The 23,125-nt window shown below is 41.5% G+C and overlaps 1 pseudogene; it reads right to left on the reverse strand.

The window, feature by feature from the left end:
- The window catches only part of LOC138160776 (zinc finger protein 850-like), a 47,626-nt pseudogene extending 34,132 nt beyond the window's left edge, over positions 1-13,494 (reverse strand).
- Positions 13,495-23,125: the final 9,631 nt, after the last annotated feature.

Raw genomic sequence — 23,125 nt, forward strand, 5'->3', positions numbered from 1 at the left:
GTTCTTGACTGACCATGTTACCATGAACTCAACAACCTCCTCAAGGTCCCTAGGAAGAGGATCAAATAGAAAATCCTCTCTAGGGCTATTAATCACCTAATCCTTCTTTACCTACCCCTCCCCTACTCTTCTAATTGCCTCTCACCTCATGTCCCCACTAACCATGCTATAATCCGGTGGCATGGGCCTCCCTTCTGTTCTGTGAAAAGGGCATTCCACCTCCTGACTCTCTGGGCTCTCTATGCCATCCCCATGCCTACAATGCTCACCCTGGCTTCCCCTACAGCACACCTTCCTCAACAAATCTTTCCAGGCCTCCTTCATTTTAGTGCCTTAACTCTCTCAATGAGCTCCCATGTCTTGTCCATAACATATTTCTAATTGTTGTTGGCATGTCATCTGCCCCACCACTCTGTGAACTCCAGGAGAGCAGGGGATGATCCTTTTTTTTTTTTTTTGCTGTTTGGAGGCCAATTGGGGTAAAGTGACTTGCCCAAAGTCACACGGCTAGTTTTTGTGTTAAGTGTCTGAGTCCGGATTTGGACTCAGGTCCTCCTGACTCCAGGGCCAGTGCTCTATTCACTGGGATGATCCTTTTATCTTTTTATATCCCTGGTGCTTAGCAAAGCACATAGGAGGAAGTTAATAAATGTTCACAGACTTCAAAAGAGTCCATAACGGAAAGCCTAATTCCCCTTTGCACTTTCTATGATCTCAAATTCCAAACAATGACTTTCTTTTAGGATCACAGATTTATCACTGGGATGCTTAATTGCCATGGTGTCCAATTTCCTCATCTTACAGAAGGGGAAACTGAGACTCCATGGGGTTTGCTGACTTGTCCATGGACCCACTGCTAAAAGTGTCTGAAAAAGAAGTCCAGCTCAGGGGTTCCTGTCCCCAACTATAGCATTTGCTTTGCCACAAGTCCAAGAATCACAGCTCTCATACCTGCTTTCACCTCACTCACCTGGACAGCTGATCCTCAGGTCTTCTTGTTCCAGTATACATGGTGCTTCCCTGTCCTCAAAATAAGAAATTAAATATTCTCTGGCAACTGGAAACGCTGAGCATGGGGAATCAGGGATGAGCATGGAGAAAAAACATGGAATTAAGTTCTCTTTAGGGAAAACAGTACATATACAAAGATACTCAATTTTGAGAATCACTCCATCATGTTCACACATAGCTGGTTTATTCTCCCATTAATGGTTGTAATCCAAGTAACCAAATTAGGAAGTGCCAGATCAGGCTTGAGTTCCAGCAAATTAGACCTTGACAAATCAGCTTTGGCTCTTGTCTCCCACATGACTCCTCACTCTCGGAAACCTATAAAAATATCGTTACTCTTCATTCAGAGAGTCACTGCCTCTTTGGGAGATATTGTCCTGCTGGGGAGCTCAATGAACCTGAGTTAGTCAAATTCTGATTCTTGGTCAGTCTATTATTCCTGCCATCGATAAGGGCATGGAAACAAGGAGCACAGGATGGTTCCCAGAATCCTTAAGTACAGTTTCCATAACATTTCTTTTGGGGAACTTTAGAGAGAGGTGGGGGAGAAGATGCTGGAGCCAATTTGGGATCAGAAAACTTGATATCTTGGTGCACCTTCTACATAAGAGGATGGACTCATTGCAGAGTTTCCATTATTCAGAAATTAGAGGCAGCTGGTAGTGCAGCAGAGGAAAGCCCTGGGCCTAGAGTCAGTAATGCCAGGGCTTAAATCTAGCCTCAGGCAGTTTATTAGATGTCACTTAACCTGTTTCCTTCAGTTTTCTCAAGTGACATATGGGGATAATAATATCACCTAAAATCATAATATTGTAAAGAAAGAACTTAGCACAGCAGCGAATGGAAAGCCTTATTCCCATTCTTCCTTTCCCACAATGTGTACTGGAATGTGGAGGTAAAATAAAGGAAGATTAAGAACACATGTATCACACCAGGCACAACTAAGAACTGTACATTACAAATGGATGTTTCCCAAAAAGAAGAATACAGGGAAAGGCTGCCTGAGAAGTTTTCAGAGATTTGGCAGAAATAATTCATGTCCAGAGAGAGGCTGAACTAAATAATCCATGGGATTAGTTCTACATCTGACATATTTCAACACTGATTTCATCTTTGACCTCAAGCTACCTAGAATTGGCAAGAGACAGCCTCAGGAGCAACAAAGAAGGCTTCATATTATCTTCACATAATCTACTGACCTTTTACAGGAAAGCCAGGCAGTAGGAGGGACCCTCTCTCTTGGAAACAGGACACCAGCACTTTTCCCTTTCTATTAACTGATATTCTATAGCCAGCACACTGAGGCATCAGGATATTACCTTTCATAGTAGACTCAGAGTGGCCAGGGGAAATGTCCTTACCCAAAGAGAGAAAGTTCCAGGCATTCTCCAGCATGACCTCCTTGTACAACTTCTTCTGGTGATGGTCTAAGAGGCTCCACTCCTCTGGGGTGAAGTCCATACACACATCCTGGAATGTCACCAACTCCTAAACCATCAACAGTCACAAGTTTTAGATCTGAAAAAGGACTCCAGAATTTATGCAGTCTAAGCCTCATCAAGTCAGAAGAGGAAACTAAAGCACAGAAAGGGGATTTACCCAACAGTCATATCCTTGTTGAGTATCAGAGTCAACACTTAAAACCATACTCATTAAGAGCTTGATGAAATATTGAGAAAAGTGTTTGATATGATCAGTTGGAATAAAGTTGAGGAATGTCTTACTATGGAATGTGCCTCTCTGTGGAATCTGGGACAAAGTATGTGTTTAATCTGTGAGATAGAAGGATCTCTGGAGGAGAAAGAAGATGATGGGATATTTCTTACTTATCAGAACCGATAAAAGCAATGTGGAATAAATAAAATTCGATGAATTTTGTGATAAGCTGGCAAATACAGAGTATGGGGAGTACACCAGGGGTAGAATGCTTGATTATAGGAATAAGAAGAAACAGATGATCAACAAAGTCTTATCTAGACAAAACATGAAAGGGATTCATGAGACACATTAATGACAATCTGCACTGAACTGAGGGATGTGACACTTTCTGGCCAAGTGAAGAAGAGTTATCTCTGGTTACACTGAGGGCTTGAGTCTGCCTGGGATATGATGTGTCATTGTCAAAACATCTCCTGCCTTTTCTTCATGACTGCTTTCATTTGGCAGTAACATCTATGTCCTTAGTATAATGTTTAGTTACATGGTTGGTCATTTCTGCTGTTCTTTGTGCTCAAGGCAGACAAAACGACATCACTATGTCAGGGTTAATGTGTCTGACCAGGGATGTCCAGAAGGCTCCACAACAGGTTGGTAACAAATAATCCAGGTGAATGTTTGGGGTGGAGATGGCTCTGAATTTGCACATCTCATCATTCTTTTGAGCTACTGCACTTCTGCCTTGCTAGCACAGCACGTTCTTGGATGAGGCCAAGCTATGCTGGGTGGTCCTTTCCTGCATCTCCCATGTCTCACAATTGACTACAAAATTCTCCAGAGACCTTGGGAATGTCCTTGTATCCCTTCTTCTGACCACCTGGTGAGTGCCTTCTTTGCATGTGTTTTCTCTCAAACAGTCTTTTAGGCTTTCGAATTTCTGGCATTTGAACAGCATGGCCAGTCCATCAGGGTTGGGCTCTCTGCAGTAGAATGTGAATGCTTGTCGATCTAACTTGAGAAAGGACCTCAATGTCCAGTACCTAATCTTGCCAGGTGACCTTCAGAATCTTCCTAAGACAATTCAAATGGAAGTGATCCTGTTTCCTGGCATGGGGCTGGTAGACTGTTCAGCTTTCACAGGCACACAACAATGAGGTCAGCTCAATAGCTCAGTGGATCTTCAGTGTGATATGCAGCCTACCTCTTTTCTGTCACACTTTCCTTGGGAGCCTCTCAAACACTGAACTATCTCTGGCAAAGCAGCATCAACTGTTCATATTAGTTATCTGAAATTGAAAATAATCTCAGGCACAAAATTAGCCAATAAACAATGATATAATTATAACAGTTGACAGCTTATCTTTAATAAGGTCAGCTAATTTCTCGGTAATTTCTGATAAAGGTATAATTCATGAGGCTTATTTTTATAACAGAAGAGGAAGAAAAAACTTGGAGTAATGTTAAGGAGCATATTTTGAGCATAATTCAGTTGGACAAAGCAGGTCATCTGACTACTTACTCCTTCTGGGCTTCCTTGACCCAGATTCATCCTGTGTCTCTCAACCTGTCTGTCAAAGTGAAAATTCCCCAGGGACAGGATGTGGCACAGTGAATAGAGAACCAGCCTTGTGTTCAAATCCAGCTTCAGACATTTAAGACTTACTAGCCATGTGACCTTGAGCAAGTCACCTAATCCCAACTGCCCTGCATTTCCTCCCTCCAAAAAGAAAAAAAAAGGTAAAAAGACCCCAGTCCCTGCTGGAGTCTATACTTTGAAGAAAGACTGGGAAAGAGGGACTTGTGGTTTGGACTTAGCAGTCACACCCCACCCTCCAGCTCCCAGAAAAGTAAACTCAACCCTAAAAGATTACACTATTCAATGGAGAGTTAACCTCAGGCTGAAGAAAAAATAAAAAGGAGCTTATACACTAAGACTGGAAACAGGAACTTGGATTTTGGTCAACCTCTTTACTCCATCAGCCAGAAAGGGCAATTTGACCTTGGAAGGTGTCTTATAATCCCATGATTATTTTAGTCCTAGAAAGATATTTGTCTTACTATAAATTATCTGCTACTAAATGATAAAGTCTTACCAATTTGCTTATTCATTAAATCTATAGGTAACTTAGTCATAGGAGAATATTTGTTAGTTTGGCTTAGCTACTAGGGCTAACTTTTCCCAAGTAAGGGAAACTATAAAGAAATCCAAGTAATCAAATACTAACTGATTTAAAGGTTACTTCTTTTCACAATCTCATCACCTCTGTGCACATTCTGGAAAGTGTGCTGTCAAAGTAAGTGAACTAATTCAGAGGATTCAAAATTTCTCCATTTTGCTATAACCAGTAGATGGTGCTATGCATAATGGTACAGAACCTCTATTTTCTTTTCTTTTTTTGTTGACATCTTTTGAAAATATATTTACCCCCCAATTACATGATAATTATTTTTAATGTTTGTGGCTTTTTACATTTTTGAGTTATAAATTCTATCCCTCCTTCCTTCGATTCCCTACCCCTTTCCTTAGATAGCAATAAGATATAGGTTATACATGTGCAATCATGTAAAACATTTCTCTATTAGTTTTTTCCAGAAAGACTTGAAAAAAATGAATGTAAGGAAGATGGTGAAAAATAGCACGCTCCAGTCAGTATGCAAACAATATCAGTTCTTTCTCTGGAGGCGGATAGTATGTTTCCTCATTAGTGCTTTGGAATTTTTTTTTAAAGCAATTGGGGTTAAGTAACTTGCCCAAGGTTACAGGGCCAGTTTTTTTCTGTGGGTGTTAAGTGTCTGAAGCCGGAACAGATCCCAGGTCCTCCTGACTCCAGGGCCGGCACTCTACTCACTACACCACCTAGCCGCCCCAATATTTTTTAAAATATTGCTTTGGAATTTACTTGGAGCATTTTACTGCTTAGATTAGTTTAGTCATTGACAGTTCTTCATAGAACAATATTGCTGTTGCTGTATATAATGTTCTCCTGGCTCTCCTCACTTCATTTTGCATTATAAGTCTTTCCAGGTTTTTCTGAAATCACCCTCTTTATTTCTTATAGCACAATAATAATCCATTACAATCAATTACCACCGATGCCTTAGCCATTCTCCAATTGATGGGTATCTCTTCAGTTTCCATTCTTAGCCACCACAATAAGAGCTGCTATATTTTTGTACAAATACTTCCTTTCCTGTCTATTTTGATGTCTTTGGGCTATAAACCTAGTAGTGGTTTTGTTGGATCTAAGGGTATACAGTTTTATAGCCTTTTCTGCATAGTTCCAAATTGTTCTCCAGAATGATTGTATCAGTTCCTAACTCAACCAACAGTTCATTAGTATCCCAGTTTTTCCACATCCACTCCAAACTCATATTAGGCAATCTGATAGGTATGAGTTGAAGCCTTAGTTTTCATTTCTCTAGCTAATGGTGATTTAGAACATTTTGTCGTATTATAGATAGCATTGATTTCTTATTCTGAAAACTGACTGTTTATATCATTTGACCATTTATCAGTTGGGGAATGACTTGTATTTTTATAAATTAGAGTGCCTTTTTTATATATTGCAGAAATGAAGCCTTTATCAGAGATACTTGTGAGGAAAATACATTTTCTCCATTTCTCTACTTTCCTTATAATTTTGGTTGCATTGGTTTTGTTTGTGCTAAAACATTTTACTTTTTTATGATCAAAATTATAAATTTTACATTTTGTATTATTCTCTATTACTTGTTTGGTCATAAATCCTTCCCTTATTGAGAGATAGGATAAACGATTCCATGCATTCTTAATTTGCTTATGGTATTCTCCTACCCATTTGGACCTTATTTTGGTATACTGTGTGAGATGTTGTGATAGTAATGGAATATAAAGATTCCCCTGTATTGGCTTGGTTTTCAAATTGATTGTGTTAAAACCCAGAGCTTGTTAATCCCACCTGTGGGATGGACTTGTTGATGTGAAAAGAAAGTCCTGAACTGGGAGGAGCTGGTGACGTAGATTTGGAGAGACAAGAGAGAGGCAGAAGAACTTTTTGGAAGCAGCACCTCCTGGAGGCAGAGAGAGAGACTGAGAGAATTGCTGGGGGCCACTTTGAATTGCCCTGGACTTTTGAGACCTGCCCCCCGAGCTGCCAAGGATTGAGGAGACATGGCTGTTTTGCTGGTACTTTGTCTGTTTTGATGTTGTTTTGCCAGATTTGTCCACTGGTGAAAGACAGTCCTTTTGTTGAAGAAGTCCTGGAACCTGGCTGCTGGCTAAGAGCTCCTGAGACTGTCCTGCAGACAGAGAGTGAATACTGTCCACTGGTGAAGGACAGTGCTGTTGTTGCAGGGGTCTGGGAACCTTTCTGTTGGTTCAGAAGCCCTGAAGAAGGATTTTCTTGTTGTATGTTTACAGAAATCCTGGGAGAGGGTTTTGCTAATGTTTTCAGGGGTTCTAGGACTGTTCTACAGACAGAGGATGAATTAATGAAGGGACTGGCAATGTATCTTGTGGCCTTGCTAAGCCTTGTCTCCCCAGGAACTAAGATTGCTGAGAACTTGCCTGTGTCAAGATGAAGAAAAGACCTCCATTTGGGTATCAAGTGCTGTGCTTAAACTTGATGTAACTCTGGGGTAGATTCAATTGCGATCCCGGGGTGGGGAACTTTTCACCTTTTTGTGTTCTATGGTTGAACAAATGAATGTACTTTACTTAGATTGGAAACTAATCTCCATTTGAGAAGAGGGGCTTTGTGATGGACCAAATGAAGGTACAGCCTAGGGGTGGAGTAGTATTTAGAACAGGGACTTTGTAATTGATTGAATGATTGGAAGGTCCTGGGGTGGGGTAGTACTTGGAGATTATTTAATCACACTTAGTAAATGCTGTATTTGGAATGATGTCATGTTTTGATCTTCTCTGTTCTTGGTTGGTCGCTGAATAAAATGGAGAGCACCCATGCTGGTATTCTGCACCTTGGGAAGTTGCCTTTCCTTGGCATTACAGTACAGATGTTGGTCTATAACTGCATTCTGATATAGTATTTTCCAGGTTTCAAAGCAGTTTTTGTGAAATGAATTTCTGCTTGAAAAGCTTAGATCTTTGGGTTTATCATATACCAGATTACTAGGGTCATTTACTATAAGGTAATTTATACCTAATCTATTTCACTGATCCATCACTTTATTTCTTAGCCAGTACCAGATTGCTTTTGATAATTATGCCTTAATAATACAGTCCAAAATTTGGCATGTTTAGACTGCCTTCCTTCATGTTTGTTTGGTTTTTTAAAATATATATATTCCCTTGATATCCTTGACCTTTTGGGAACACCTGTATCTTCTTGGTGTTGCTGTCAGGTCAAAATTAACACAAGTATCAGAGTATCACAAGTATCAATCCATATGCTATTGTTTAGTTACATAGAAATAAAGAGTAATTGCAGAAGTTTCCTTCATACATTTTTTAAAAAAGCAAAATTTAATACAGGTTGTATTTCAGCTAATTCATTTGAAAATGCCTTGATATCTGGGAGCAGTCATCTCTATTTCCATTCTGCTACATGTCTGTTTTGCCAATGTTCTAGGAATTTGATGATCTTCCATTTCCATCATTAGTATATGATTCACTTGATCAGAAATTCTGATATTTGGGAACAATTCTTCCATCATATGTGCAAAATTGTCCTTTACTTTTGATCTGTGTGGTTTTATCTTTAAAACACCTGACTCGTGGACTATTTTTTAATACCTTTCACTTCCTTTATTCTATTATTTTATTTTGCAACAATTAATGTATTTCTTTTTTTTTTTTTAAGCAATCGGGGTTAAGTAACTTGCTCAAGGTTACACGACCAGTTATTTCTGTGTGTGGTGCTGACTGTCTGAGCCCAGGATTCGATTTCCAGGTCATCCCAACACTGGAGCCAGTGCTCTTACTTGCTGAGCCACCTGGCTGCCCTAAAGTATTTCTTGATCTTTGAGATTCTCAAGAATTTATACTTCTTTTTCACTGGGATCTTGAGTCACTATTCTTCATTGGTTTGTATTCATCATGTGGGCTTTCATTGCCAGAAGGCAGTCCTCTTATTATTGATTGATAACTGATCTCTGATTCCCTAACTCACACCCAATAAAAGCTATTTGAAATCTCTTTTCTTTGCAAGCTTCCATCTCTCACCACCATAGGATGGGGTGGTGAATGCCAAACTTACATTGAAGGAGCACTCATTTCAGATCTCATTTCTTACCTGGCCCAACATCTTTGGGACCTCTCTGAGCACTTAAACTAAGATGACTTATCTGAGTTCAAATTCAATGTCAGATCCTTCTTTGTTTTGGAGGGGTGGTGAGGCAGGGGAATTGGGGTTAATTGACTTGCCCAAGGTCACAAGGCTAGTTAAGTCATTTTCCTCTGAAAACTGCCTGTTCATGTCCTTTCACCATTTATCAATTGGGAAATGACTTTTCCAATAGAAAGAAGCATTTCCAGTAAGACCAGGGGTGAAAACAAGGATGTCCACTATCACCCCTCTTATTCAATCTGGTACTAGAAATGTTAGCAGTAGAAATTAGAGAAGAAAAAGAAATCAAAGGAATCAAATTAGGCAAAGAAGAGACCAAGCTATCATGCTTTGCAGATGATATGATGATATACTTAGAGAATTCTAGAGAATCAAGTAAAAAACTACTTGAGACAATAAATGAATTTGGCAAAGTTGCAGGATATAAAATAAACCCACATAAATCCTTGGCATTCCTGTATATTTCTAATGAAATTCAACAGCAAGAGATAGAAAGAGAAATCCCATTTAAAGTTACTGTAGACATAAAATATTTGGGCACCTACCTGCCAAAAGAAACCTAATACCTATATGAACAAAACTACAAAACACTTTTCACACAAATAAAGTCAGATCTAACTAATTGGAAAAATATCAATTGCTCGTGTCTGGGTCAAGCTAAACGACAATTTTACGTAAATTAAATTATATATTTTGTGCCATACCAATCAGTTTACCAAAAAAACTACCTTATAGAGCTAGAAAAAATAGTAAAAAAAATTCATTCAGAAGAACAAAAGGTCCAGAATATCAAGGGAATTAATGCAAAGAAATGCTAGGGATGGTGGACTAGCTATACCACATTTTAATCTGTATTATAAAGCAGCAGTCTTCAAAACTAATTGGTACTGGCTGAGGAACAGAGTAATGGATCAATGGAATAGATTGGGTGAACGAGACTCAGCAGTCAATGACTATAGTAATCTACTGTTTGATAAACCCAAAGACCCCAGTTTTGGGGATAAATACTCACTATTTGACAAAAACTGCTGGGAAAATTGGAATACAGTATGGCAGAAACTGGGCATAGACCATTATCTAACACCATATACCAAAATCAAGTCTAAATGGGTGCATGATCTAGGTATAAAGGCTGATACTGTAAGCAATCTGGGAAAGCAAGGAATAGTTTACCTGTCAGATTTGTGGAGAGGGGAAGACTTTATGACCAAACAAGAATTAGAGGGCATTATAAAATGCAAAATGGATAATTTTGATTACTTTAAATTGAAAAGCTTCTGTACAAACAAAGCCAATGTAACCAGGATTAGGAGGGAAGTGGAAAATTGGGAAAGAATTTTTACAACCTATGTCACTGATAAAGGACTCACTTCTAAAATATACAAAGAATTGAGTCAAATCTATAAGAATACCTGTTTCTGATTGGTTACTATAGGCTGGAGGGCTAAGAGGAAAGAGGCAGGTAGAGAATTGTGACCTCAAAATTTAGGAATAAAAAATGTTTTTATATGTAATTGGGGAAAAATGCACTTATCTTTAAAAAGTCTAATAGTCAATGGCAGCTTGGTGGCACAGTAGATAAATCAGAGCACCGGGCCTGGAGTCAGGAGCATCTGAATTCAAATTTAGCCTCAGACACTAACTAAACCTGGGAAAGTCACCTCACCCTGTTTGCCTCACTTCCTCCTATATAAAATGTGTTAGAGAAATGACAAATCACTCCAGCATCTCTGCCAAGAAAACCCCAATGTATGACAAAGAGTCAGACAGGAGAGAAACAGCTAAGAAACAAAAAGTAGCCATTCCCCAATAGATAAATGGTCAAAGGATATGAACAACAAATTCTCAGAAAGAACTGCCAAATATCCAGAACCATATGAAAAAATGCTCCAAACCATTAATAAGAGGGGCGACTAGGTGGCACAGTGAGTAAAGCACCAGCCCAGAGTTGGGAGGACATGAGTTTGGTTTGGGCCTCAGACACTTAACACACAAAAACTAGCCTTGTAACCTTGGGCAAGTTACTTGACCCCAATTGACCTCCAAAAAGGCAACAACAACAACAAAAAAACATTAATAAGAGAAAAGCAAAGCAAAATACTGAGGTTTCATCTCATACTTTGCAAAATTGCCAAAAATCACAAAAAATAGTACCAGTCAATGTTGGAGGTGTTGGGGGAAGATGGGCACACTAATACAAGGTTGATGGAGCTAGGAAATGGTGTAAGATCATAAAGCTCTGAGTTCGAATCCACTCTCAGACATTTCCTTTGTGACCCTGGTTGGTAAGTCACCCAACCTGTTTGCTTCAGTTTCCTGAACTGTGAAGTAAATAAGAACACCTACCCAATATGGTTGTTGTGAAGATGGTCAAAAGTGGATTTAGGGGACAAAGTAAATCACTCTACTGTATCTTTGCACAAAGGGCCTGAGGCCTCTTTGACAAGAACTGAGTGTCTCCTTCAGTACCCCTCTTTCACCCATTTGAAAAGAAAACTCCCAGAACTTTGACTAGGTCTCCAAAACTCAGCCCTTTCCCTATATCTTCTCTAACAAGGGAAGTACTAGGTCCTTAAAAAATGCTAATTAACAAACAGCTAAAGAAGGTACTCTTTTCTTTGGCCTGGTCCAAATAGCTCTGGTAAGGGCCTTTGAATATGTGAATGTGACCCAGAAAACAACTTAACCTCTTTTCTTGAGTGGCCATATTTTCCAGAAACACTGGACCAAAATATGTAGAAGGCCAGCAACACCTGAACCCCTGCTCATAGAATTTGCTTCTTTCTCCCCTCATTGGCCCTTCAGTGTGCCCTTGAGAGTCAAATGAGCTACAAGACAAGGGCCAGTCAATGTGCACCAGACAGAGTTGTTTCTGCAGCTCAGACCCTGGAGGATAAGCAGAGCATCCTGTCTTCCAGGTCTGGTAGGGAGAGCTTGGTCAAAGAGACAAAGGGGAGAGGGGAGCAATTCTATGGATATGTGGGGAAGGGGTGCCAGGCATAGCTAAAGGAGCAAACACAAGACTTCTACAGAGCAGAGAGAAATGAGTGAAGTGGTCTTCCTTGTGACTCAGGGTTCATGAGGGAAAACTGAGAAAATGCACAGGAGAGGGCAGCAATTGGGGCAGGGGCAGGAGGTAGTTAGTGATTGTGATGCCAAAGTGCCAGGAATCAATTCAAAGTACAGAGAACAGGGAGGTGCTGTCACTACTGTTTGCAATTTCCTGCCTGTTTTTGCAAAGAAACAGTTCGTAGGTGGGGGATTGCCAGCCTCATAGACAATCCTCTTCCTCTATGGAAATGCCTCTTCAGTTGATGTTGGTCAAGTCTGTAGACAGAGTGCACTCACCTGGGATGGGGGTCTGCAGGTCCCAGGGGCCATTCCTTCAGGCTCCAGGTTACCAGCTTGGTCTTCTGTAGACTGAGCAGGGGAGGGAGAACGATCCCAGGGCAAGAGGCTGGCCAACAGGGATTTACAGGGGGTGAGATCCTTCCCTGAGGAAAGAGAATAAAACCCAGAGGTAGGGTCCAGCTGGGAAAAGAAGATGGTCCCACCCTTTCTTACTACTCTCTTTCCCCTTCCTTTCCCCTATTGTCCTTCAGAGAACCCAGAGTCAGAAGGGGTTTGGGATCCCAGATGGGATGAGACCAGTCACAGTCTCAATGGCTCCTGAATCAAGAGATCTCCCTCTGACTGGACATGGGACCTGGATCCCAAAAGATCAATACAGCTCCTCAACTTTCCCCACACATCCCCACCTACTCAAAAATCCTTTCAGTTTTTCTGGCATTGTGGGCCCAGCCCAGTCCAGCCCTTCATTGTCAGTTACCTCTGCACCACTCAAGGCTACTTCCAACCCCTAAAATCCCATTTAGACTCCTTCTAGGTTACCTCCACAACACCCTATTTGGCCCCCTCAATCCTATCCCAAATCTTCCCACAATATTTTCCCCTATATAAAAAACTTAGTCGTCCCTTCCAAATGCGCAAATCCTTAAAAATTGCTTCTACTGGCAACACAATAAACCTTGTCTCGGACTGAAAGAAAGCTAGTGACTAAATTCTTCTGAGGCACACCCAGTCCCTTTATCTTTGCATTTCAAGGTTCACTTAAGTCTCACTTGGCTTTCAATCAAGAGGGGATTCCTGGGTCTCAGTGGGTAAGGTTTGAATTTTGGGAAAAGGTGATCCAATCTTAAACGTGGAGGGAGTGACCCTGGATTTTCCAGAACAGATTAGGAGACTGAAAAGAGTTAGCAGTGGGAAGCTTGTCCAGTAACCAGGCTAGGGAGGGAGGATTGCTCCAGGGGCACCTAGAGCTGGACTCACCACATGGTCAGAGGAGGAGGAAGAGACCCAATGGTATGGACAGCCAGCAGAAGCCAGCAGGTCTGTGAGAGGCTGGCTCAGACCTACCTGAGACCAGCACCCACAGAGCTGGCATCCACAAGGCAGAGATCTCAGGTCCACGTTAAAGCAGTATGACCTCAGCTCTGAGGGAAGAAGGCAGAGAGAGAGCTCAGCAGCAAGGGGAGAGGGCAGAGCAATCGAGACACAAATTCTAGTTTTCAGCCAGCCCACTCTGGGAGGGTCCTTCCTCTCTCAGAGGCCCCCAGGAAGGGCTGTTTCCTCCAATCACACCCAGGGCCAGGTACTCAGGATCCTTTCTGCCTTTCCTCAACAAGTCCTGCCCCCTATCACCCAGAATGCCTTGGCCACTGGAATGACCCCTCTTCTGCCCTACACTCCTCCCAGGCCTCCTAACTCCACCCCAGAGCTCCAATTCCACCTGGGCCACCACCCACCAGGCTGGTCATCTCTGAGGCTCCTCCTCCCCCATCACCCTGCCACCTGATTTCTTTCTGGAGAAAAGATTCAGGATTTTAGGGGTTGGGATGGGGGGAGCAAGAAAGAGGCAACCTGGAGATTTCCAGGAGAGTAAGGGATTCACAGCCAAGCAGAGATCAGTTTCAGAATGGCGGTTGTTCACAAAATACTGTCAGTTTCATTAGCCCGTTTCTCCTAGTTTAAATTAGAATGTGGGCTCATTTAAAAGTCTGCTCTCAGCATAATAACTGGGGTGTTGGGTCAGCTGAGGGCAGATCTACCCTTAATGTCAAATACCCTTAAAACCTGGCATTTAAGGGCTTATATTTGGGAGCTGAAAGTATAATTATTAAATGCAACTGGATCAGAATTTCTCTTTGCTCCTCTCTGAAAGTAACCAGCCTAGAGAGTTGATTGCAGAAATGGATAAAGAGGTTTTTATATCTAAGATAATCATAACTAAGATAATCAACTGAATTGATGTTATTTGACTGGCAATTTTGTTGCAGGTATTTACTTTGTAACATTGTTTATGTTGTGATTATGCACCAAATTTTTCTCAATTGGGGATTTGGGGTAAGCATTATATATATATGCTCTTAATTTGAAGAAAAAATTTTTTTAGAGGGATATGCAATTGTACCCTCAGAAAATAACTTTTCTTTTGATTTGAATGCTGTGAAATGATGAATCAAGTTGTAACACTGTGGTTACAATGTTTCCAAACTGTTCTCTATTTATTTCGGTATATTTTGCTTTAAAATCATAAGAACGATTGTGAGAAATAATGATAGTTCGGTTTCCACAGATTCTATAGGACCTATAAATGTTTTGAAATTGATCCTGCCCAGGATGTATGGAAGAGCCTGGGTCCTGAGGGGAAAGGGCAGAACGTACTATCGAGTCATCTACAAAGAGGGGAGGGAGACTTGACCAGGCTGGTCCAAACCAGTTGGGATTCAAACTGACACACTCTGTGTAAGAGTTGTGTCCCTTTGTCTAACCAGGGGCTACTCTGGGGGAGGGGGGAGTGAAGAGAAGAACCATTTAGGAGATGAGTCCCCAGAGAAAGGGGATGACCTGTCTAGAGGGGACCAATGATTTTAACTGAAGGGGGGGCTATATAACCTTTGTTCCACTACTGGGAGAATCATCAGTGAAGGATCTCTTCTTCTACTCCACAAAATGCAATCTTAATACTTTGTTTATAACAATTTATTCTTTGAGAAAAGTACAAAGGACCCTGTAAATTCTCCATTCAGGCTTTCACCTTAATTAAAAACGCAAAACTTGGACCAAGAAGAATTAAAAGGAGTCTATTATACTATGTCAAGGTAACAACACATTGAGGGATCGATCACCTTAGGGCAGCAAGGGATTCATGATGGAACTGATGGGGTGCTTGGGTGCCTGTGTTTGGACTCCAATTCCAAAATCACATCTCTCCCTAGCCTCAAAATATTGTCTCAGGCAGTTTCTCTCCAGTCCCACGACTGCATTCCCTAGTAAAACTTTTCTCTCTCTTCCTGATACAGTAGCCAGTTGCACCTATAGAACTTACTACTTTGAACTGATATGTACTGGCTGAATTGGCTGCATACTGGGTCATAAAGGTATTTACTACTTACTGACCTATCAAATGTATCCTAGACTCAGGCATAATGTATACTCCCTTATTTTTATCTACTTACCAAGACATTGATGGAGGCAGCCTGGGTATTGTTAAATCCTGACCCTTAGTTGACTTACTGATGTTTCACTCCTCACCCAGTCCCTAATCCTGCCCTGCCTCACCTAGTTAGCATGAGAAAGGATTTTCCACGGTGGCTAGAATTAATGAAAGTCTGAGTTGGAAGATTCCAACCTGGACATCAACAATGAAAATCCCATTATAATGGATCTAATCCTCATTCTTAAAAGGCCTTCTCAGAATAAAGGAAAGTGGTAGATATGCTGATTTTGCAGGCACCAGCATCCCCCACTGCCCCCTACAGGCAGTTTTCTCTCTGACTTTAGCCATCAGTATGACTTCAAACCAGGTTTCATATCATTTCTGTTTTTATATAATTTCTCTGGAAACAAAATTCAATCATACCTTACATGTTCCTGGCATCCCAAGAGCCTATAAATTGCTTGGTTCATACCAGATTCTTAGTAAAGCTCGTTGACCTCTTACCTTGACTAAACCAATGGGTTCAGTTTAGAAAGTGAGCTCTTTGAGGGCAAGGGCTGTTTCACCCCACTTTGCACCCCCAGCCCTCAGCACAATGCCTGCCAAATAATCTATGCTTGTTGGATTGCTGTGAGTCCCAAGATCACTGGTATTGGAGGCATTTTCTTCTTTTTCTGCATTCTAAGATAAGGACGGGGTACAGGCTCTGGGAACCCCCTTGACCACTCCCTTCAATCTTCCCACAAGAGGCATTTGCCTGAGACTATAATCCTTACAAAATAGCTGGATCCAAATTGTTTCTCATCTCCTGGTAGCCTCCAGCTATTTCCTACCCTTAATCTCTCTTTACTGGAGTCTGACTTCATTTGACTCCCCCTGAAGACTCTCCCCAAACTTCTCCTCTACTCCACCCCTAAATTCTCCCAACCTTTCTGTATATAAATTCCATCTTGCCTCCATGAATAAACTGGAGAATGACCTAGCGCAGACTCACTCTGTGTCAGATTATTCTGGCCTGCTGGTCCAATATAAACTTCACAGATACATAGGCTCCTTAAGAGTCTACCCAATATGGCGAATCTTTAATAAACTTTGCTTTTCTTTGGCTGAGAGAAGACTTGAGTCGAATTCATTGGGCAGGACTCAGGCTGTTGGTATTTTGGGGTCCCACTCACCCCTAACCCTGACCACAACATTTTATGCTTCCCTGACCTCATCAGATGACAGTATCAACTGTATTCAAACAAGGGGTCCCAATTTGAATCAAGGCTGGATCTCCTAAAACTGAGATGACTCAAACGTGTAGCTGCCATAGGTGATAACCCAAGAGGAATTTAATAATTTTCCTAAACCACCTCATTACTTTTTTTAGGTAACTTCTTTCCAAGGGTGATAAGTTTTTCTGGCTTTGCCCAAAAGAATGTCCCAAGGTACCTGTCTTCTGAGTCCCCAAAGAACTTCCAAGATAAGGAGAATTTACAGGCTCCTTTTTTACTTTCTGTAAACAGAAAGTTACTATTATTAAAAAGAAATCATTTCCTCCCCAGCAGCCTTCATAGCTTGGAGAAACCTTCACCCTGGGACTCCTCTGTCCTGGGCCTCCACTCAAGAGAAGCCCCAGCTGTGATCACTTCATTCCCAGTTCTACTCACTCTCCAGCTTTGTTTTGTTTTGTTTTGTTTTTGACACTTCCTTGTCGGTGGCCTTGCACACAAGTGGCCATCCTTTCTCCCCTGACCACTCAAGTTCCTCTTTATGTGTTATCTTCTCTCACTAGAACATAAGCTCCTGGAGAGTAGGGACTGTCTTCTTTGCTTGCATTTGTATCTGTAGCACTTAGCATAATTCATGGCATATACTAAGTGCTTAACAAATACTTTATTCACATTCTCCAGTTTCCCTTTCAATCTTCCTCTTGCCATAATCAGTCAACAACCACCTCTTCTCATCAAAGGTTCACTGGCTCCTGATTAGATCCTTGGTGCTCAAATCAATGAAACTCCAAACCTCTCTCCCTCTTCCACAAATTCTGTAGCTGTCTCAGGGTCTTCTTTTTGTCCCAGCCTCCTGGCACGTCACCACCAGCTGCCATGAACTGTCTCTAGCCAACTTCTACCCATTACTGGACTGGTGATATTTGACATCTCTCTCCCCCTACATCATCCCATCACCTGAATGTGACTCAGGTGGTAGAATTCCTAGTAATGACTGTTCTTTGCACAGTAGGTCATTAGACGTATTAATCTATGCAGCATTCAGAGACACTGCAAGAATCCAATGAGAGAACTCATGTAGAGTGTTATGCAACTGAATCAAAAAAGAAGAATCTGTTTAAATAACAAAAGAAGAATCTATCCAATTGATTCTTAAAATGATTCAAGGGAAAAGTGTGACACAGCACTGGAAATAACCCTATGAAGAAGTATAAGAATGATCCTGCAGGCTAGAAGCACCTCCTTGCCCACCCCAAGATGCTGGCAGCCTTGGGCAAAATGCTGTTTTTAATGGAGCCATCCTGCTGCTTTGATAGTTTTGCTGCTATCAGGCACCTCAAGGTTTCTGTGCTCTAACTCAACTCACACTGCACAGTATGCTGCCAGACTCCCAGAATGAAAGTCTCATTTTTTTAAGCAACTTCTTTGAAGTTAAGCTTTTTTGAAGTTGAAGTTAAGTTAAGAATCACATACAGGTTGGGGCAGCCAGGTGGCTCAGTGAGTAAGAGCACTGGCTCCAGTGTCGGGATGACCTGGATCAAATCTGGGCTCAGATACTCAGCACCACACCCAGAAATAACTGGCCATGTAACCTTGAGCAAGTTAACCCCGATTGCTTTAAAACAAAATTTAATTAAGAAAAAAAGAATCACATACAGGTATAGAGAAAGCATGGTCATGCTCAATTGAGATGGCTCTTTGCTTTGAGGGGACAAAATAAAGTTTCTTAAAGAATGACAGACACAGGAATATGATCTTTATTTTACACCAATGTCTAATTGGCTTACAGATAGGGGAATTGCTAGATGAACTGTGAGAAATAATCTGTCCTATATCCAGGCACTGGTATCCTCTTGAGCATATGGCTGGGAGATGAGGTCATGAGTTAATGTCAGTAGTAAACAGCAGAGCAGCATCCAGGAGTCTCAGCCCTGCCTCTTTCCATTAAACCCTTAAAACCCTTACTCTTTTTTTTTAATTAAATTTTATGTTTATTTTTAGTTTACAACATTCATTTCCACAAGATTTTGAGTTACAAATTTTATCCCCATCTTTCCTCTATCCACTACCGAAAAACAGCGATACTACTGTGTACCCCCTCACCCAATCTGCTCTCTCCTACATCCTCACCATGCCCCCTCCTACTTCCCAGTAGGGCAAGATGGATCTCCATACCCCAGTGCCTGTATACCTTATTTCACAGTTGCATATAAAAAATAATGATAACAATAATACGTTTTTTTTAAACATTTGATTTTAAAACTGCACTCCAGATACTTTCCCTTCTTCCCTTGTCACCCATCCTTACTGGAAAGATAAGCAATTCAATATAGGTTGTACATGTGTAGTTATGCAAAACATTTCCATAGTGGACATATTGTGAAAGACTGACTATATTTGCCTCCATCCTATCCTGCCCCCCACTTGTTCTATTTTCTATTTTGACCCTCTTCCTTTTCAAAAGTGTGTGCTTCTTACTGATGGGGTACCTGGGGTCTAAATCAATTTGTAAAACCAATTGGTAAAACCAATTTGTACAATTGTAACTGCAATTTGTATTGTAAAATTGTAATCTGTAAAATCCACTCTGCCTAGGTAACAATTTGTGACTCCTTTATTCTTACTTAATCTCTTCATGTCTCCTCCAGTCTGGCCCAAATCTCATCTAAATTATCTATGCACTAAAGTCACAAGTTCCTCTCAGTCAGCTGTAACCTTTATCTATGCACTTTGGTCCCTTCCCTCCATCAGGTCAGCCCTGACAATGGCAGCCCCACCCTTTAAAAGTAAAAGCATGTACCCCTCTCACTTGCAGGTCCCCTAAAGGACTCTTGCCCGCTCACTGAGAAGTGTAACAATAAACTTCTACAACTCTCACTCCAATTAAGCCTGAGACCTTGAATTCTTTCCAGATTCTATTGCAGGTTTTCTAGTCTTAGATAAGATCAGAATTCCTGCTGAACCTAGAGGGAGCCATCCCTCATCATAACTACCCTCCCCCCAGTATTCCCTCTCTTCTATCATACCCCCTCTTATTCCCTTCCCCCCTACTTTCCTGTAGGGTAAGATACCCAATTTAGTGAGTATGTTATTCCCTAAAATCCTTACTCTTAAACCACTCTTTGATATTCTATCATTGGGTCATGCCCACAGAAAGAGAATGGAAATGGGGATTTGTCGATGGAAGCATGTTTACTTATTAGCTTGCCTGGCAGGATTAGGATTTGAGGTTTGAATATAAGACCCAAAATATTCCCCTTCTTTTCAGTTTACAATTCCCCTAACTTTACATCTATCCCCCAAGAAAAGTGGTTCAGTGGTCTCTGGTAGATGAATAAGGCCTAGCCTCTCCAAAGAACATAGAATGTCTGAGCCTTTGGCCTGGGGGAAGCCCCCACTCCCCAGAACTGAGGGACTGAGTTGCCTGGGAAAGCTTTTGTTCATGGCTGCAGCACTGTGGGAGATGGACACCATTATATGTCCAATTGGCAGCAAACTGCCTCCACAGGACTGAGAGTGAAACTGAAATCTGCTCCAGACCCACTGCCACTGACCTGGGTCAGGACTCCTGAATACTTCTGAGAAATATAGATCAGGAGTTCAGGTGACCATCCTGGTTCCTGCTAGTACCAGGTGACCCACTTGCCAGTATTAGAACTGTCCCTGCTGCTGATGGAGACTCTCTCTCCTGGAGTCACAGACAGGAGGCTTGAGACTAGCTCATCACATTGTCTGCACAGGATTCTTGATGTGGGAAAAATGACAAAAAATTAATTAAACCAGTTTTGTGAAGAATCACATATTCTTCATATATGAATAGAGAAAGCAAGAAAGGATTCCTTTCTCCTGAATGTGGGTGTTGTGGCTGTGTCTGAGATGACAATCCCAGTGTATATAAAGGACTCATACACACACACACGATCTCACTCAAACACATTTCTGGGGAAGGAAGATCCTTGGTTCTATAAAGGAATATCTGCCTTTGGGGTCCCTAGATCTAGACGTTGGGATGAAGGGCCTGGGGCACATGGTCAAAGGATAAAAAACAGTTTGGTTGCTGGAGCCTCAGCCTCTACCCCCATGTCAGCCTCTTGTGGAGATAGTTCCATTAGACTTAAGATTCTGACTTCCTCATTGTTTTTTCTTTCTTGACTTTTTTTCATTCTTTCCTTCTTATTACATAATTTAGAAAATAACTTCATTTTACTGGACCAATAGATAACAGGGGGATCCACCCCCACCCCCCAGCCTCAGAAAGTGTCTGTTTCAAATGGTATATAGGGTCAAAGTCTGAGGGTCTCTGGTCCTTTAACTGGAGCAGAGATCTGACCATTGTACTCCCCTACACAGTGCCTGGCACATGGAAGGTGTTTAACAAATAGTCCCTGACAGACTGAACAAACTTGAATGGTTTCTTTTTGTCTTTAGGATAAAATGCAAACTGCTTTGTCATTTAAAGCCTTTACCTTCTAGCTCAGCATCCCTTTCCAGATAAATCACACAATACAATCCTTTGTTTCTTCTATTGTAGTGGACATCCAAGAAACAGGGCAGCAAAGCCAATTATAATTTTATAGGAGTGTTTATTAACCAGCTGGTGACTGCCTCCCCAATAGGGAAGACAGCACTGAGTCTTCTGTAAGATACACTTACATAGAGTTAGGTGTTGCTAATCCACAAAATGTGGTTCCAAGAGGGGTGTAATGCCGGTAATGCCATTTCTAGTGAAGCCTTGATTACCCAGCAAAGCCCTGGACACAAACATAAACAGACCTGAATCTGGGGCTGTATCTGGGCCCATCTCCAGTCATTCTCATCTATATCTTGCCAATGGACCCAGCTGGCTCTGGAGGGGAGAGTGAGGCTGGTGACCCTGCACAGCCCTCCTCACTTAAATCCAGTTCACTTGAAAATCAAGACATCACCTTCCTGATGTCATTGGTCCTCTTTGAGAAGGAAGGATAAAAAAATAATGTTATGACTACGAGAAGAGCAATGGTGCCCTCTCCTGGTCAGAGGGAGGAGGGACAGGAGGCATTCATGTTTCTCATACTTTTTCCAAGTTCTATTAACAGGAATAATAATTAAAGCTAAAATAGGCGTCTGAAGAAATTGCCTAGGAGGTGGCTAAGGTCCATCCATTCGTTTTTATGGTGGACATAGGCTAACGAGCTTTGGTGAGCAAAGGAGCAGAGCAAGAGCTCACATCTGTACAGAAATGTCTGATTTGCAAAGCCAAGTTAGGTCTTTACCCTCCCAACTACCCAGGCCAGGTGGGTGCTCCTATCGGCCCATTTGATGGTGGAGGAAATGGAGGCTCAGAAAGCTTACGTACAGAGGACATTTCAGGGCAGAGGAATATTCAAGTGCAGGTCTTCATGACCCAGGCCCATTACTTTATTAATCTCTTAGCTGACGAATATTACAACTGATTCTGGAGAAGAGAATTTCTGGCCCACACAGACTCTCTAGATCATAACCATTGCAGTCAAGTGTGTTAAGACATCTACATCACTATTCTTCATGATGTCTGCCTGGTTGGGAGGTGGCAACTTTCTAGGGACTCTCAAAGGATGCCATCTCCCATCTCCCATGAGCAGGGCTAAATCACCTATCTCCTGCAATGTTCCCCTTGATAGCTTCTTAGAATCCCTGGTACCAACCCATGGAGAGGCTTGGGGAGCCAGATCCTGGGAACATGTAATGGAGTTGACCTTCCTCTCCCACCCTCATCAGAGTTGGAGCAAGTATCCTACAGTTTACACATTACGTGGTCCAAAAAGGTTATTTAGCTCATTCCTGAGGTAGAAACTAGATTGCATGCAAAAGTTACACGGAAAGGATATTACATTGTTTTTCCATGCTGTCAAGAAAGATAAGCAATACTCCTATTTTAGTGACTGTTTTCTTAGGAGTTGGATCTCAGAGCTGTCTCAACTTCCACACAAACTTCACTGGAATCCTAAGATAGGAGGAAAGAAAACATGTATCCAGGTAAAAACCAATATCATTTGTAAGGAACAGAAAACTAGTCACTTTGCTCAATCTTCAAATTTTTGTTCTTCAGTCCCTTTTGATAGTGCCCAGCTTCTTTTAACGCCATTTGGAGTTTTCTTGGTAAATACACTGGACTGATGTGCCGTTATCTTTTCCAATTCATTTTACAGATGAGGAAACTGAGTAAAACAGGGTTAAGTGGCTTCTCCAGGGTCACACAACTAGGAAGTGTCTGAGGCCAGATTTGAATTCAGGAATGTGAGTCTTCCTGAGTCCAGGCCCAGCACTCCAAGCATTTGACCACTTAGCTGACCCATAAAATTACTAAAGGAGAATAAACTGCAATGTCTTGTAAGATAGGATGGGACCAGAAGATGAAAATTTTAAGTTGGCATTTTATCCGAAAAGTGAAAGCAAATCACTGGAGCTTGATTAGAGGTAGAGAGTCATGGTTATAACTG

The sequence above is a fragment of the Petaurus breviceps genome, unplaced genomic scaffold (assembly GCF_028583685.1).
Source record: "Petaurus breviceps papuanus isolate PSGF00001 unplaced genomic scaffold, PetGlider_PUasm1.0 182, whole genome shotgun sequence".
NCBI classification, from domain to species: domain Eukaryota; kingdom Metazoa; phylum Chordata; class Mammalia; order Diprotodontia; family Petauridae; genus Petaurus; species Petaurus breviceps.